This window comes from Athene noctua, unplaced genomic scaffold, assembly GCF_965140245.1.
Source record: "Athene noctua unplaced genomic scaffold, bAthNoc1.hap1.1 HAP1_HAP1_scaffold_84, whole genome shotgun sequence".
In the NCBI taxonomy this organism is placed as follows: Eukaryota; Metazoa; Chordata; class Aves; order Strigiformes; family Strigidae; genus Athene; species Athene noctua.
In genome coordinates, this window is record NW_027437571.1 from 225,809 (window position 1) to 242,111 (window position 16,303).

Sequence of the window (16,303 nt, forward strand, 5' to 3'; positions counted from 1 at the left end):
GCTTCTGCACATTCCCTTCCTATTTACAGCCAGCAGCAGCCAGGGCATTAATTCTTGTTTCTCAAGCCGTTGTACCCTTACCTTGATTAACAGCCATCCCAGGTCTGACTCCAAACCGGATCTCCGGGAACCTCGGCAGATGGGGTCTGGAGGGGAACGCCCGGTACCGCCGGGAGTCTGACAGCGGCGTGTTGGAGAACGGCTTGCAGAGAGCAAGGCCATGGGTCTCTGCAGGAGCTGGTCACAGCCACCTGAGGTAAACAGAGGAAAAACCCAGGGTACAGTTATGCCTAACAAAGGACTGTTATGTTAACAAAGAGAGAAACTGAGGTACACAATGGCCTTGATGGTAAAAACAACCTTGGGAAAGGAGGCAGGCCAGAAGAGGGAAGATGTTGTGACATGTCTGAGATGCCACAAGGGGCTGGGACATTATAATGTAGCCTGTTACATGTACCCAACAGATTTGTGAGTAGTGTGCATGATTATTGTAGAGTGCTTATGTAAGGGGTGATTTCTTTCAATAAAGTTGAAGCTTGCTCTATCATTCACACTGAATCGGCTGCTTGCTTCCTCCGCCCGCCGCAAGTGGCGCACCCAACAGGGTTACCCGAACCCTGCTTTTCCACCGAACGGAACCCGGGAAGCTGCGGGACGGACTCGGAGTAGGAAGGCAACGCTGCCACCTCCTCAGCGCCAGCTGCAGGTGTTCACTCTGAGAAGGGCGACCCCGGAAAGGCCGCAGTAGGGGACTTACCCAGGAAAGGCCAAGGAATTAAGGAATTAAGAAACCTGGTCGTTGGCTACTTGATCGGATGTTAAAGAAGGTCGTTAAGCTACATGGTCCAGCATTTTAAGGAATTTAAGGAATTTTCGCCCGGGCAGGAATATTTTGAATGAGAGGTAGTCCTAAAACTTTTTGCTTTTTAGAAAAGCAGGGAGTAAGTCTGATAAAAAACTTAGCAGCGCTGATTGGTCTGGCAAGGCTAAGGGACACTTTAAAGAGCCAAATTTATTGTTTGAAGAAGCAGAACGGTGTGATAATCTTTTAGACCCTGATGCTGTAAATCCTGAAAAAGAATCTGAACTGTCTGGTCTGTGTCCTCCCTTAATTGGGGATGATCTGTAGATAAAAGTGAGGCCAAAAAAAAGGTAAAAGTGAGGCGAAAAAACTTTGGCGCAAGGGAATATGGACATGGCAAGAAAAATTCTTACTCCTGTAAGCTATGAGCCGAGTCATCAGCCACGTTGGGAAGAACGGCATTTTTCTGTTATTAAAGATTTAAGCATTAATAAGAACGGGCTGCAAAAACTCAGACCACCCCAGCTGTACTGGAGGCGATGGCTCAGGGATATCGATTGCCCCATAAAAACTGGCTAACGCTTGTAAGGAAAAACCGGCATTCCCGCCGGCACAGTGCTCTATCTGAAAAACCGAGCGTGTACATCTCCGTGCTCGGCGTTCGGAGCTGGCGGCGGCGGCCCGGGGCCTCCCCGACCCCCCCGCGGAGCGGCCGCCTGCGGCTGAGCCCGGCACCGCGCGCTCGGCACCCCGCCAAAAGCGGCAGGGGGATGCGGCCCAGGCTGGAGATGTTCTTATCGGAGTCCTCGGATCGGTAATAGCTGTCACTGCATGCTGTGAGTGCTGAGTGTCAGGAGCTCCTCTGTGTGCCCGTGTGAGTGTGTGTGTGTGTGAGCCGCGGAGTTCTCCGGCCAGGAACGACGGGGTCCTAGTGCCCGCCCGCTGGGGCATCGGTGCGGCGGTTGGTTCGGGCTCAGCGCTCTAACTGCTCCAGGTGAAATACCTCCTCTAACGGGAGGCAGTCATTCTGTGTTGACTGTTATCTTGAATTTAGGTGCATACTCTGCGGGGAGAGTGCACCGCTGAACCATCTGCCTAATGAAAATATTGTCAAAAGGTCATCTGCAACCTTACAGGGGTTGTTTGTTTTACCAGGGGTCGTAGATGCTGATTATGAAGAGAAAAATCAATATTATGGTCTGTACCCCTGTGTTCAGTAACAAAAAAAGTAAAAAAATGTTCACTTTGTTAAAGAAGCTGCAATTACTCAGGATTTGGATCAGCAGGTACTCATTAAATACTTTTGGACAAAAACAGTAACACAAGGTTAACTTCTGGTAAAATGTACTCTCGTTAAAGCTAAAAAGTCTGCCGAGCTGACAGGCATTTAGATACTGGTGCAGATGTGACCATAATATCTGTGAGCAGATTGGCTGTTAGCCCTGGTACCTCAAATGCTTTTCAGGGTTGGTGTCATGCTGTAGCAATTTAAAGCAAGGATCTCATTCATGGAAGAGAGCCAGAAAATTGGGGAGCAAATATTCATCCATTTATATTGGAAAACCCCTATTGCATTTTGGGGTCATAACTGTATGACTCAATGAGGAACTCAAATTGGATCAAATTTGTCTTAATCACCACTGTAGCACAACCCACCCTGAAACCCACCCTGACACTCACCTTGTGAACCGAATCACCTGTGTGTATTGTCCTGCAACAACTTAAAACTGTTATTAAGACTTTAAAAGATTTACAGACACAGTTAGGAACCATAAATTAGATACAGCCGTTGTGGGCCTAACTCATGATGATCTGCATAGCCTTTTTGATATTTTGTGAAAAGATCCTTCACTGACATCACCCAGAGTACTTACAGAGAGAGCAAAACAAGATCTTCACCGTATAGCTAACAAGCATCACAAGTACACTGCTTTCCCCCACGGGACAAACCATCGTAGAAAGAACACGCTAAACCTTGAAAGTGCTTTTGCAAAAACAAAAGGGGGGAGAGAGCTTGGCTCCAGGTCAACCATTTGCTCTGCTGTAAAACGCATGCTTTTTTTCCACCAGAATGTCAGAGCAATACAAAACCAGTTTTCTTTATCAAAGCATCCAGCTAAAAACATCACTGCAACTTGCCCTGAATACCAGACAGACTCCATCTCTTCAAACCTTTTAAACATCTCCCCTGTGTTACAGGTGTCACCAGTATTGTGTCACTTCTCATCACAGATACCAGATCAACAAGAAGTCCAGAGCAAAGCTCAAGTGTTAACAAAACCCTAGAAAGGGGTAACTGGGAAGGACCAGTTCCTTTAATACCCTGGGGAAGAGGTGATGCTGGTGTCTGCACAGGTCTCATCTCCAATGGTCACCGACAGGGTGTGTGCAACCACAGCTGAGGGTGAGAGGCAGCCAGCACTCAGGATCCAGCTGTGGGTGCTGTGGGTGCCCCTGTGCCGACAGTTTGCGGTCTCTTCGACTGATCTTTTAAGCAGAATGTCTGAGTAATGTTTGCTACTGCAACAGGACAAACTACACTGCAGTTGCCAATTCTTTTAAGAGAAAATGCTAACAGTAATTTTAACTCCTTAATGAAATATCTAGGCTTACTGGTCACTTGTGCAAAATGTAGTTTAGATAAAATATAGTTATTAATAAGGATAAGGTGCTGTAAGAATGTGTGTATTCCACTTTCTTTGTTTAGTAATATTAAGAATTAAGAGCTCAAGTATTTAACCTTATTTAGAAACTCCCTTGGTTTTCCCCCTGGAGTGCTGGCCAGGCTCCAGGTGGAACCCAACAGGAGGATGAGATCAGATGTTTCCGCTCAAGGAAAGTTGCCAGTTATTTTGGCCTGTTACTTTAAAGGCCGGACCTGCTTGCAGCGACGTTGGATGCCTCACCTACGGATGGACGCATCGCGTAGGGTTTCCAGTTTGTGAGGAAGGGCACTCTGAATTCTCGCTGCATCCAGGGTTCCCCAGCGATTGCGGATCTGAATGTTAGTACTGTATTTTCCTTACTGTTTATTTTTGTACTATTTAGTCATATCCCTTAAATATGGATAGTGAAATTAGTCTTCTCTTTTTAATTAGAACTATTCTAAGTATGCTGTGTTTTGAAGTTTGTCTAACCCTTAATGGATGCAGCTCTCAAACGAGCCTTGCAGGTGCCGCAGCAAAACAAAGAAAGGGGAGGGCTGGAAGGCACCGGCCTCACACAGCTCCTGACAAACAGCTAAGCTTTGTGAAGAACAGGCCTCGTAAGATAGATAAGAAACTGCTGAGCTGTGCCAAGGTGGCAGGGAAAGATCAATCAGGACAGCAGGCATTTTGCCTGGGCTTAGCAACTGCTGCCGACCCATCCCAGCCCTGTTTGGTATGGCATTTGTACTGGTCATTATGGTTGGTATAATCAGACAATCTGGCTGAGATGGCAAGATGTGACTCCTTCAGCAGTACCGGTGAATAGCACTAGGTTTTGTAGTGATGTTTATACAATGAATTTACATCTTGAAGAAGGTTTAATAATGATTTGACTAAAAGGTTACCAGTTATTAGATGGTTAAAAATTAATTTGTTTTTACATGGAATAACAGTTTAAATTGTCATTGTAATCCTTTTAATGGTGTTAACCTGTGTGTGGAAGTGTTTTATGAGGACGATGGACTGAACAATAAAAGGGGTCTGGATCACTCAAAAACAAAAAGGGGGATCTGTGGAATGCCTGGGAAACAGCGGACATGTCATGAGTGATCCAGACTGAGTGGCGTCACTGTCATCAGGCTGTAGCTGTTGGGAAGAACACCGGCAAGGCCGAGAGGATGAGAAACTGCGTGAGTAGCAAAGAAATAAGGATGCTGGGCTGTGGGAAATAAGATGTTTGCCTAACAGAAGAACTACGTGTGAACACCATAACAGGACCAACCATAGAGGGCGTGAAGGCTTGTGGGCAGTAGTATAGAACCAATCCTAGTTTGTTGGCTTTCATGTGATTGCTCTTCGATAGTATGTGGGATGCTCTGTACTCGATAAGGTACCTTCGACAGTTTAAGGCGCGCTGTATTACAGAGTCGAGCTGCCATAGACTTTATTTTACCTGCCCAGGGGCATGGATGTAAAGATTTTGATGGGATGTGTTGTTTTAATCTATCCGACCGCAGTCAGTTAATTCAAAACCAATTACAGTGGATGAAGCGACGTTTACAAAAAACACAAGTGGTTGTCAATCCTTGAGACAAATGGTTACAATCTGTGTTTGGTCTGTCCCTATGGCTGCAAGGTCTGTTACAAGAAGGATTGCGGTGACTAGGAATAGTACTATTGATTGTAGTAATTATTAAAATAGCATATAGTTGTATGATGAGAAATATTAGTGAATTTATGCTTGTGCAGCCTGCACAAAAAGAAAAAGGGGGAATTGTTGGAGAACGGCTTGCAGAGAGCAAGGCCATGGGTCTCTGCAGGAGCTGATTGCAGCCCCCTGAGGTAAACAGAGGAAAAACCCAGGGTACAGTTATGCCTAACAAAGGACTGTTATGTTAACAAAGAGAGAAACTGAGGTACACAATGGCCTCGATGGTAAAAACAACCTTGGGAAAGGAGGCAGGCCAGAAGAGGGAAGATGTTGTGACATGTCTGAGATGCCACAAGGGGCTGGGACATTATAATGTAGCCTGTTACATGAACCCAACAGATTTGTGAGTAGTGTGCGTGATTATTGTAGAGTGCTTATGTAAGGGGTGATTTCTTTCAATAAAGTTGAAGCTTGCTCTATCATTCACATTGAATCGGCTGCTTCCTCCGCCTGCTGCAGCGGCGTTCCCTCGAGACAGCTCACCTCCAGCTTTCCAAAACCCCCGAAAACACCCACATCCCGGTTACACCGAGAAGGAGCGGGAACACAAATCCTTCGCTCAATCTCACTGTTGCCCAAAGTGTAATTTCCACACGGACTTGGCGCCTAGAAGCCCCCATTTTACTCTCATTTTTTTAACTGTCCTTTGACCTTTCAATCCGTCCCTGGTGCATTTTCTCTCTCCCATGAACAGGCGCAGACCCTCAGCAGATCCACCCCCCACCCGCTCCCCCCGCGTGTTCCCGGCCGCCCATCCTGGGTCCCCGCACAGAGCCCGCGGGAATCCCCCACCTGGAGGAACCGGTTGATGGAAACTCTGTTGACCCTTTGCTCGCATAGCATCTATTATGCAGATCCTAATTATGTTTCTTGACTTGATTAGGCTTTTTATTTCAAATAATAGGATAAAAAACTTAGCTTTCACATGTGACAATCATTCATTAATCAACTGTAATTTTTAATAACTCATTTGCTACTTACATAAGTATTTACAGACTAAAAAGTAATGGTTTTGTCGATGGCATTATTTCACCCTTTGTGAAGAACCATTCCCCTGAGTCATGCAGTATTAATTCTGATATGCATGAATGCAACAGTTTCAAAAATGATGTAACAACAAAAATAATTAGTACTCCGTGCCCCATTTGAATTGTTAGGGTGTCAAAATTTAACCAATGAATGGAAAAAAAGAGTATTAATGAGAAGATTTTAACAAGCAACTGTGAGCCAAAGTCATTGTTCTCATTTACATATCAGTTTGCATTACTCAAGCAACACTAGGAAAAGAGATTTATCACTGCAAACTAATGAGTTAACCCAGATATTACAAAGATAGGAGTAATGGAGAAAATACATTTATTTAAATATATACATACATGTATTTAGAGGAGACTGAAAAATAGATGATGCATGTAGACTAGGAGATAGAAGACTGATAGAAAAAGACATTCTTCTAGAAGAAATTGATTGAAGTGGAAAGGAGTGACTAGCACAGTGTTGTAGAGGTGATTATTATCTGATACATAGACATAAGAGATTGGAAAGAAAGATAATCTGAGCAATGTTTAAGCACTTGAAAGGTAGCATCTGAAATCAACTCAATGGCAAAAGTCTACTAAACCTTCTGTAGATGCAAAATGTACTTTCATAAGCCAGGGGAGTGAAAAGATTAGCAGGAAAGAAAACATACAATTGCACTGAGTTAGCACTCAATTATTAACCAAACCAAATCTGGAAAAACATAATCCTTGCACATCAGAAAAGGAGGTGGTCTTGATGCAAATCTCAGAATATATGGGATGCTTTAGGTGACATGGTTATGAATGATCTCAAGAGGAACCGAATGCTCACAAATGCAGAATCAATGTTCAGGCTGACAGATGAATGGATACTTTCCGGCATGCTAAGAAATGTAGAAAACCAGACCTCAAATGAAAAATACTCCTACCTCTCCCCCCTTACACAATATTCTCTACGCTGCTTTCATCAATTACACATGCGTTAGCAGGAGGACAAGTGTTAATATTGTCACACGGGGAACTCCGATCTCTGGGAGGTGGTCTGACACGACCAGCCAGCAGGTCAAGGGAGGTGATTCTGCCCCTCTACTCTGCTCTGGTGAGACCCCCACCTGGATTCCTGCATCTCTGCCCTACCTGGATTCCTATGGAGCCCTCAGCATAGGAAAGACATGGACCTGTTTGAGCAGGGCTAGAGAAGGGCCACAAAAAAATGATTAGAGGAATGAAACACCTCTCCTTTGAGGAAAGCCTGAGAGAGCTGGGGGTTGTTCAGCCTGGAGAAGAGAGGGCTCCAGGGAAACCTTTTTACAACATTTCAATACTTAAAGGAGACTTATAAGAAAGATGGAGACAGACTTTTCAGAACAGACCGTAGCGATAGGGCAAGGGACAATGCTTTCAAACTGAAAGAGGTAGATTCAGACTAGATATAAGGAAGAAATATCTTACAACAAGTGTGAAACATTGGAATAGGTTGTCCACAGAGGTTGTAGATGCCCCATCCCTGGACACATTCAATGTCAGGCTGGATGGGGCTCCGAGAAACCTGATCTTGTGAAAGATGCCCCTTCTCATTGCAGGGGGATTGGACTAGATGAATTTAAAGGTCCCTCCCAACCCGGACTGTTCTATGATTCTCTAACACATTGCCTGAAAAGTGATTTTCTACTGGTCTGTGCAGCCATGTAATTAATTTGACATGTCTGGAGATTTTTGAAGACCTTCACCTGCCTGTCTTCGTCTCATCATTTGAAAGAAACTGTTGCATAGAAAACTTTCTGTGATACAAGTTAATTCATGTAGATTATTTTTTTTTCCTGTACCTTTCCCAGGTGTCATTGCATATCTATACATAATGACAAAACCTCCTTCCCTGTCCTTCCCCTCTTCCCATAATGATATTTTATGTGATGAACTATATGCTTCATTTTAGCACAGTGTTAACAAGATTCTTTAACCAGTTATCAACAAACTTCAATTTCATGATCCTCTAACTATTAATACTTAAATGACATCAGTGACACTTCATTTACCTGCCAGTCCTTTTCTGTATATTCGATTCAAACTTTTTTTTCTACCTCTAATTTTCTCCGGTCTTTACGTATGGACACGCTAGTTCTGAAGAGAAAATAGCTAGCTTATTTCCTTTATTAATTCACACTAATGCAACACCAATGCAAATTTCACAGTCATAGATCCTTGAAGGTGGGAATAAATCCATCTCATTGACAGTCATGATCTGTTGTTATAGTTACTGACAATGTTAAGAATGCCTAGTAGAGTTACAAAATTCTGATTTTACTTAATAACATAACCCTTTTTTTTATGATTACAGATAATTCTGAGAAGCAAGTGCAGTTTGGTATTGAAAAATTATTTATTCCTGGTAAAAAGTAATGTCTTTTTATTTAACTATGGTTTTTATTACGTGGGTAAACACTGTCGAATTTAAAAACTGTATATTTTGTGATCAGCCATATATAAATTTGCAGGTGAAAAAAAATGACATGACAGACTGGACCATCTAAGGTGTTCATGCAAATACAGTCTCACATTACGTTTTATTTGGAAATGAAAGTGCTTTTACACAGTGATTACTTTTTGTAAATGATTCCAGCAGAAGAAAAACAGACATTGTGTTGATAGAACTCCACCGAAGTGAGCAATGATTTGAAACATTTGAAGGTGCAACTGGGAGGCTGCATTTAAATTCACTTGACATATAGTCCAATATAGCCTTCAGGCTGAAGAATAGCAGAACTATTCTATATCCCACAGGACAAAACAAATTTGCATCATTTAAATACCTACTGAATCCTGACCATATACATTTCCTTAATTACTGAGTTGCAAAAAGATCTGTTTATATACAATATTAAGAGCAATTATACAAAGCCATGATAATTGGGAGATAATGTTGACATTCACTTAATTGTGTCACTGCCTTAACACTGCTTTAAATACAGTCTGATTGAGCTTTTATTTACACTACCTAATGCCTCTTTCATTCCAGCATGACTGTGTACTGCTGATACATTTTCATATTGTTTCAAAATTACTTTTTCAAAAGCTGAATAAATAAATGTAACCACCTCCACTAGGCTGGAGGGAAAAAGATTGCAAGTAGCTCCACATTCCCACTACTACAAGAACTGCATTCCTAAAATTAATGGGAGACTATATTTGACAGAAAGATTGAAGTTAGGTATTACAGTGACTGCTGGGAGATGTTCTACCCCCTAATTTAAGTTCTCAATAATGAACAATATGTTTGGGCTTTTAGGGAACAGGAAGCAGTCAAGAATACATGGACAGGGATATGCAGAAGAGCCTTCCTCTTGAACCTCCCCTGCCCTTCAGTAGCTGTCTAGACCAGACCAGTTATAGTCGCAAGTCATTCAGCATAGATCAGGTCTATACTAATACTTGACCAAATAGCCTAACCATAGGGCTGAGCTGTATTCCAGGGTAAATTTATCTCCCGTGGAAAATGCTACCTCTCAACTAAGAGGTTTCAGTGTTCACTGAAGCAAGGACTAGAACCTGGTCATGAGCCAACCTTGTGTTTCTTCCCTCTCCTTTCTCTTTGTTCCAGCGACTATTTCATTACTTTCTGGTAGGGAAATTAAATAAATACCTTCAGCTGAAGGAATTCAGAGCAAGAGAAATGTGTTCCTGACTATCTAGTAACATTGTAGTTAGGGCACTCTGCTGAGATGTAAAATACAATCCGATACGGAAAAGACATTAACTGAGTCCCAGCTGAGCACACTGTCAGCTCTGCAGCTGTGCTCTATGGCAGGAGTGGACACTTCTCTGTGGGTTTTTTTGCAAGGCATTCAGATTGTTCTGCGCATGCCTGCAAAATACTACCCCGGAGGTCTAATCTGTGAATCCCACTGTCATCGAGATGCAGCACAGACAAAGAGCACCTTTACTGTAGGCATTGCTGTTCATCCTGAGCAGCAGAAATGTAGGCATTTCAGAGCTTTACTGGGTGTTTCGATGATATGAGTTCCAGTGACTTCATTCAGTGAGTGCCAGTGCATCTTGCTGAGCTAGAGGAGGAGCTGCAGTAATGTTCTCTCTCACAGTATGCTGCAATGTGCTGGGCGTCATCCTCCTCCCTATAGAGAAGAGTGACTCAGCGTGCTCTCTGTGACTCAAAGACTCACCACGTAACATACCACTTTAGGCTGCCATTTCCACTGAAAAGTAACGTGCCTGAAAGTCAAGGCGGTGTAGCCAAGCTCCATGGGTAATCTTATGCTTTGCATTGCCATTAGATTTGACATTATCTGTCTATTTTGGGGAAAATTATTCATTCTGTTTCTCAATAGGACATCAAGCAGAGATGTATACGTGAGATCTCTGAATCAGATAAAACTCTTCTGCCAGAAAATTCAAAACAGCTTCTGTTCAGTCTGCATCAAACAGATTTATCGTTTCTTATTTCTTTAAAGGGAAAGAAAGAAAAAATAGGTCAGAAACTATGACACCTAGTCAGAACAATCAGCAGATTCACTGTAAAATGCACCTCTGAAAGTCATAAGCAGATCATGGCCTGAGGAGGAGAAATAAGGTATTCTAAACTGATTGAGTTCATATACATTTGCTTAATGCACTGGTGCCCTGACAGTTTGCCAATCTTCCCCTTTCCTTGATGTTTAACAGCTTTCTATTTTAAAAATCTGAATAAAATACATGAAACCTTTCCAGAAAAGACTAATTAATCGGATTGCTTGTTCAGTTTCTCTCTTGAGGACTCTTAATCAGTGTGCTTTCATGCTTGTCCGTACATGACTGTCTGAAAGGTTCCTGCAATGCTGAAGGTGACAAACATACATCTTCATAGCTCAGTGCTGGTCAGAGTCTATCATTCATTTTCCCACCTATCATTTCTGTGGTGTATGCCTTAGCAAGACTTTGAAAATCACACCTCGGCTCTCTGCACTGAGGGATTTGCAAGGACTTTTGGCTGAACATATATCATTCAAATGAAATGGGAGTGAACCGGTAGTTAACAATTTTGATTATAAACAAATACATTGTGATGTTTTATAGTTACTGTTCCAGATATTGTTCTATAGATATTGTCAACCACGGTTTGACAACATCTGGCCACATAATGGAGATCTGTAACAACATAAGAAGTAAATAAGAAGCAGGTTGATCATCTGAGAAGATTTTGTATTTTACCATTCGCCCCTTACTCCCGACAAGAGTGCCTCTTTCTTGGAGGCTATAAAAACCACCAAAAGGAGAACTACTTATTGTTACCAGGAACCTGTGGTGTTCATGGAATCACAGAATGATTTGGGTTGGAAGGGACCTTAAAGATCATCTAGTTCCAAACCCCTGCACAGGCAGGGACACCTTCCACTAAACCAGGTTGTTCAAAGCTTCATCCAACCTGGCCTTGAACACTGCCAGGGAGGGGGCAGCCACAGCTTCTCTGGGCAGCCTGTGCCAGTGTCTCACCACTCTCACAGTAAAAAATTTCTTCCTTATATCTAATCTAAATCTATCCTCTCAATTTAAAATCGTTATATCTCATTCTATCCCTACACTCCCTGATAAAGAGTCCCTCCCCATCTTTCCTGTAGGCCTCCTTTAAGTACTGGAAGGCCGCTATAAGGTCTCCCCAGAGACTTCTCCAGGCTGAATGACCCCCAACTCTCTCAGTCTACAGAATCACAAAATCATTCAGGTTGGAAAAGGCCCTTGGGATCATCGAGTCCAACTATCAGCCCTGCTCTACAAACTTCTCCCCTACACCATATCCCGCAACATCTCATCCAAATGACCTTTAAACACAACCAGGGATGGTGATTCCACCACCTCTCTGGGCAGCCTATTCCACTGTCTCACCACTCTTTCTGTGAAAATTTTTTGCCTAATATCCAGTCTAAACCTCCCCTGTTGCAGTTTAAAGCCATTCCCTCTTGTTCTATCGCTAATTACCTGTGAGAAGAGACCAGCACCAACCTCTCTACAATGTCCTTTCAGGTGGCTGTAGAGAGTGATGAGGTCTCCCCTCAGCCTTCTCTTTCTCAAACTAAACAGTCCCAGCTCCTTCAATCGCTCCTCATAGGATTTGTTCTCCAGGCCCTTCACCAGCTTCGTTGCCCTCCTCTGCACTCGCTCCAGCACCTCGATATCTCTCTCATATTGAGGTGCCTAAAAATGGACACAAGGTGTGGCCTCACCAGTGCAGAGTACAGGGGGACTATCACCTCCCTACTTCTGCTGACCACACTATTTCTCTTTCAAGCCAGGATGCTGTTGGCTTTCTTGGCCACCCCGGCACACTGTCGGCTCATGTTCAGCTGCTTGTCAATTAGAACCCCCAGATCCTTCTCTTCCAGACAGCTCTCCAGCCACACCTCACCAAGCCCGTAGCGATCCATGGGGTGGTTGTGGCCCAAGTGCAGGACTTGGCACTTGGCCTTGTTGAGGCTTACCCCGTTAACGTTGGTCCACCAATCCAATCTATCCACGTGTCTCTGTAGTGCCTCTCTATCATCATGCAGATCGACATTCCCGCTTAACTTGGTGTCATCTGCGAACTTACTGATGATACACTCTGTGTCCTTATCAAGATCATCAATAAAGATGTTAAACAGAAATGGTTCCAACACTGAGCCCTGAGGCCACTTGTGACTGGCCGCCAGCTGGATTTAACTCCACTACTACCACTCTCTGGGACCGTCCATCCAGCCAGTGCTTGATCCAGCAGACCGGTCGCTCATCCAGGCCATGGGCAGCCAGTTTTTCTCCTTTCTGCCTGTCTTGTAGGCGGGTGTTATATTTGCTACCCTCCAGTCTAACGGGACTTCCCCAGTTAGCCATAATTTCAGGTAAATCATGGACAGGGCCTTGGCGAGCACAACTCCCAACTCCCTCAGCACCCTTGGGTGTAACCCGTCTGGTCCCACATACTTGTGTGCATTCAAGTGGTGCAGCAGGTCTCTGACCACTTTGTCTTAATTGTGCTGACCTCATTCTACTTCCCCTCCCCATCTCCCAGCTCCTGAGGCTGGGTGTCCAGGGAAGAGCCAGATCCACTGCTAAAGACTGAAGCAAAGTAGGCGTTGAGCACCTCAGCCTTTTTTTATCCTTGGTTACCATGTTTCCCTCTGCATCCAGTAAAGGAGGGAGATTTTCTCTAATCCTCCTTTTGCTGTTAATGAATTTATAGAAACATTTTTGTTATCTTTAACAGCTGTAGCCAAGTTGAGCTCTAGCTGTGCTTTGGCTCTCCCAATGTTCTCCCTGCACAACTTCACTACATCTTTATAGTCTTCATGAGAGACCTGCCCCCTCTTCCAAAGGCAATGGATTCTCCTTTTGTCCTTGAGATCCATCCAAAGGTCCCTGTTGAGCCAGGACGGTCTCCTTCCCCACCTGCTTGTTTTTCTGCACACGGACACAGCCTGCTCCTGCGCCTTTAAGACTTTGCTCCTGAAGTATGTCCAGCCTTCCTGGACTCCCATGTCATTCAAGGCAGCCTCCCAAGGGATTTTGTTAATCGGTATTTTGAACAGGTCAGATTTAGCCCTCTGGACGTCTAAGGTAGCAGTTTTACTACCCCCTCTCTTTGTTTCTCCAAGGATCAAAAACTCAGTCATCTGATGATCACTGCACCCTAGACGGTCTCCAACCTTTACTCCCCACCAGTCCCTACTTATTGGTGAGAACAAGGTCCAGCAGAACACCTCCCCTCATTGATTCCTCTGCTGCATGTTCTGCAAGTTTTGTTTCTCTACTTTAACCTTCTTTTCTTTAACTACCTTTGATTTTTGTGTATTAATTTATTACTTTTTTCTGTAGGTCTCCCTTTTTCCCCTTACAAGAATTTTTGCAAACTGTCTGTCACATAGTCTTACAGAAAGGGTCAGAACAGAACATTCCATAGGAGACCTGTTTATACTGCTCCTTTTCTTTTAATCTAACATTATTAGCTCAGATACATATTTTTTTTTTTTTACTTTGAGAGGAAACAACAGCTCCAAACATTTCCGAGCCTAAATTGCCCACTGACTCCAGTCCAGGATATGTGAGTAATTACACAACCCGGTGTAATCTCCAGTTTTAGATAGTGATGAAGAACAATAAATACTACTTGAAGACTGAGAAAGCCAAGGTAGAGTAAGAAGCAAAAACGTTATTACAAACTTTTTTCAAAGCTAGGTATCTCACAAATAAGATCACAAAAAACAGTGACCATGAAGAGGATAATTTATATAATTCTTAAATGTTCTTATGCAGCTGTTACTTATTCACATTTGGACTGCATTAAATATCTAGAAATGCATGCAGTCGCCATCACCTTATAGGTTTAAAAGTCCAATACATAAGAACACTTTGAAAGACATAAACCTCAAACTTTGTTAGTGGGATAAACAACACATATGCAGGCTCATGCTGCTATATACAATATTGAGCATTTAGATATAGAACTATTTGAAATAATAATAATAATAGTTTTAAAAATATTTGTTTGACCTCCAGAAGCCTCTAACATTCAGTCTCTTTATAGGCAAGGGCTTTATAAGGACTGTATCTCTAGACATCAACATGCCTAGAATTACCACATACTAGGACTGACAATTTGACTAGCTAATCCTAGTGCAGTGGAAAAAGCATTAATATAGTAGTTAATAGTCTTCAAGAAAAGGACTAGGTGATTAATCTTTTCGATAATTCACTATAATCTACTCTACATTTATCAGTAACCAAGAGTAACTGTCCCATGTTAATGGTCTTAATGAAAGCCATGTCTTTGAGTGAGTGAGGAAAGCTTTCCTAACAGTCTGATTTTATTTCTTTTCAAGCATTTAATGAATATTTTCGCTTCCTGTGTTTCAGAGGTGTTTCGAAATCATCATGCACACATTTAAATACAAAGTACTCAGAAGACATCCTTCTACAGAACTGAGCCACACTTATTGCATGAGGTGTCAGTTTGAAGTGTTAGACTAGAAAGTTATATTGTAATGAGGTTTAAGGCCAAATTTATCAGGAACCTGAAGTTGAAGTTTCAGTACTTTTTAAATCGCTGTCTTAATCTTTTGTCAGACCAATGATATATGCGTTATATTATTTCAGTAAATCTTCTAATAGTCTTTTATAATACATGTCTCATTCAGAGAGTAAGTCTTCATTTCTGTGATTTTCATTTTTCAGGAAGAACAAAGGATGCTTAAGATAACTCAGGATTAAGAAGATGCAAGTTAAATAAGGGAAAAATACTTCTGTGAAAACTGAATTCCAATATCATCTGGTTTTGAAGCTCTTTGAGACTAGAGAATTTAATCAGTGCTGGTAATCAGACTTTGTATTGAAAGTGACCACATGAAAACTACAAAAAAGAGCAGAATGCTAAAGGAGACTGGGTAGAAGCACCAGCAGTCCCTAAAGAAAGAGTTAATGGAACTTTCTGCTACGTTGCACTTGTATAATTGAACTACAAACCTGATTTATATTTCCAAATAGAGGTAAACAGTTGTACAGACTCGTTATGAAATACCAATATTTCTAGCGTAGTGTTATAACTGGGTGCGCCTCTTGTGAGAGGGAACTTGTGGCAACACTAGAAACTGGTTTATGACTCCCTTCCTTTAGGTTGACTGCTTAAAGTTGATAAATACTTTCAAGAAGTCCATTTAGGACAGACTTCTTGTTAAGAAGCACCAAGCACAATTCTACAAAACAAATTAGACATTAATAGCAGAATCCCTTTAAATACCTCTTCATACTGGGAAAAAACCAAACCAACACACATGCTTTCAGTGAGAAAAAGTGTCTCTTGTCCATGGCTCTGGAGTACTTTATTAGAATGTCCCTCTGACATATCACATATAGGAGAAGAAGCAAGACTATTCCAGTCTGGCTTAAAAAGAAAATTCTGTGGGCAAGGAAAGGCATAGCTATGCCTAAGACATAGCAGGCCAATGTGTAGGCTTCCTACCCAGAACCATACAAAGGGACTACAACCGGCTCCTGCCATACTTCCAGCCAGTGCCCTTAACAGAGCTCTTGTGAACAACTGGGGATGTTCTTGATAAATATTCAAAGTGAAACAAGTTCCTTTATATTTAAGTCCTAAGTGTGAAGC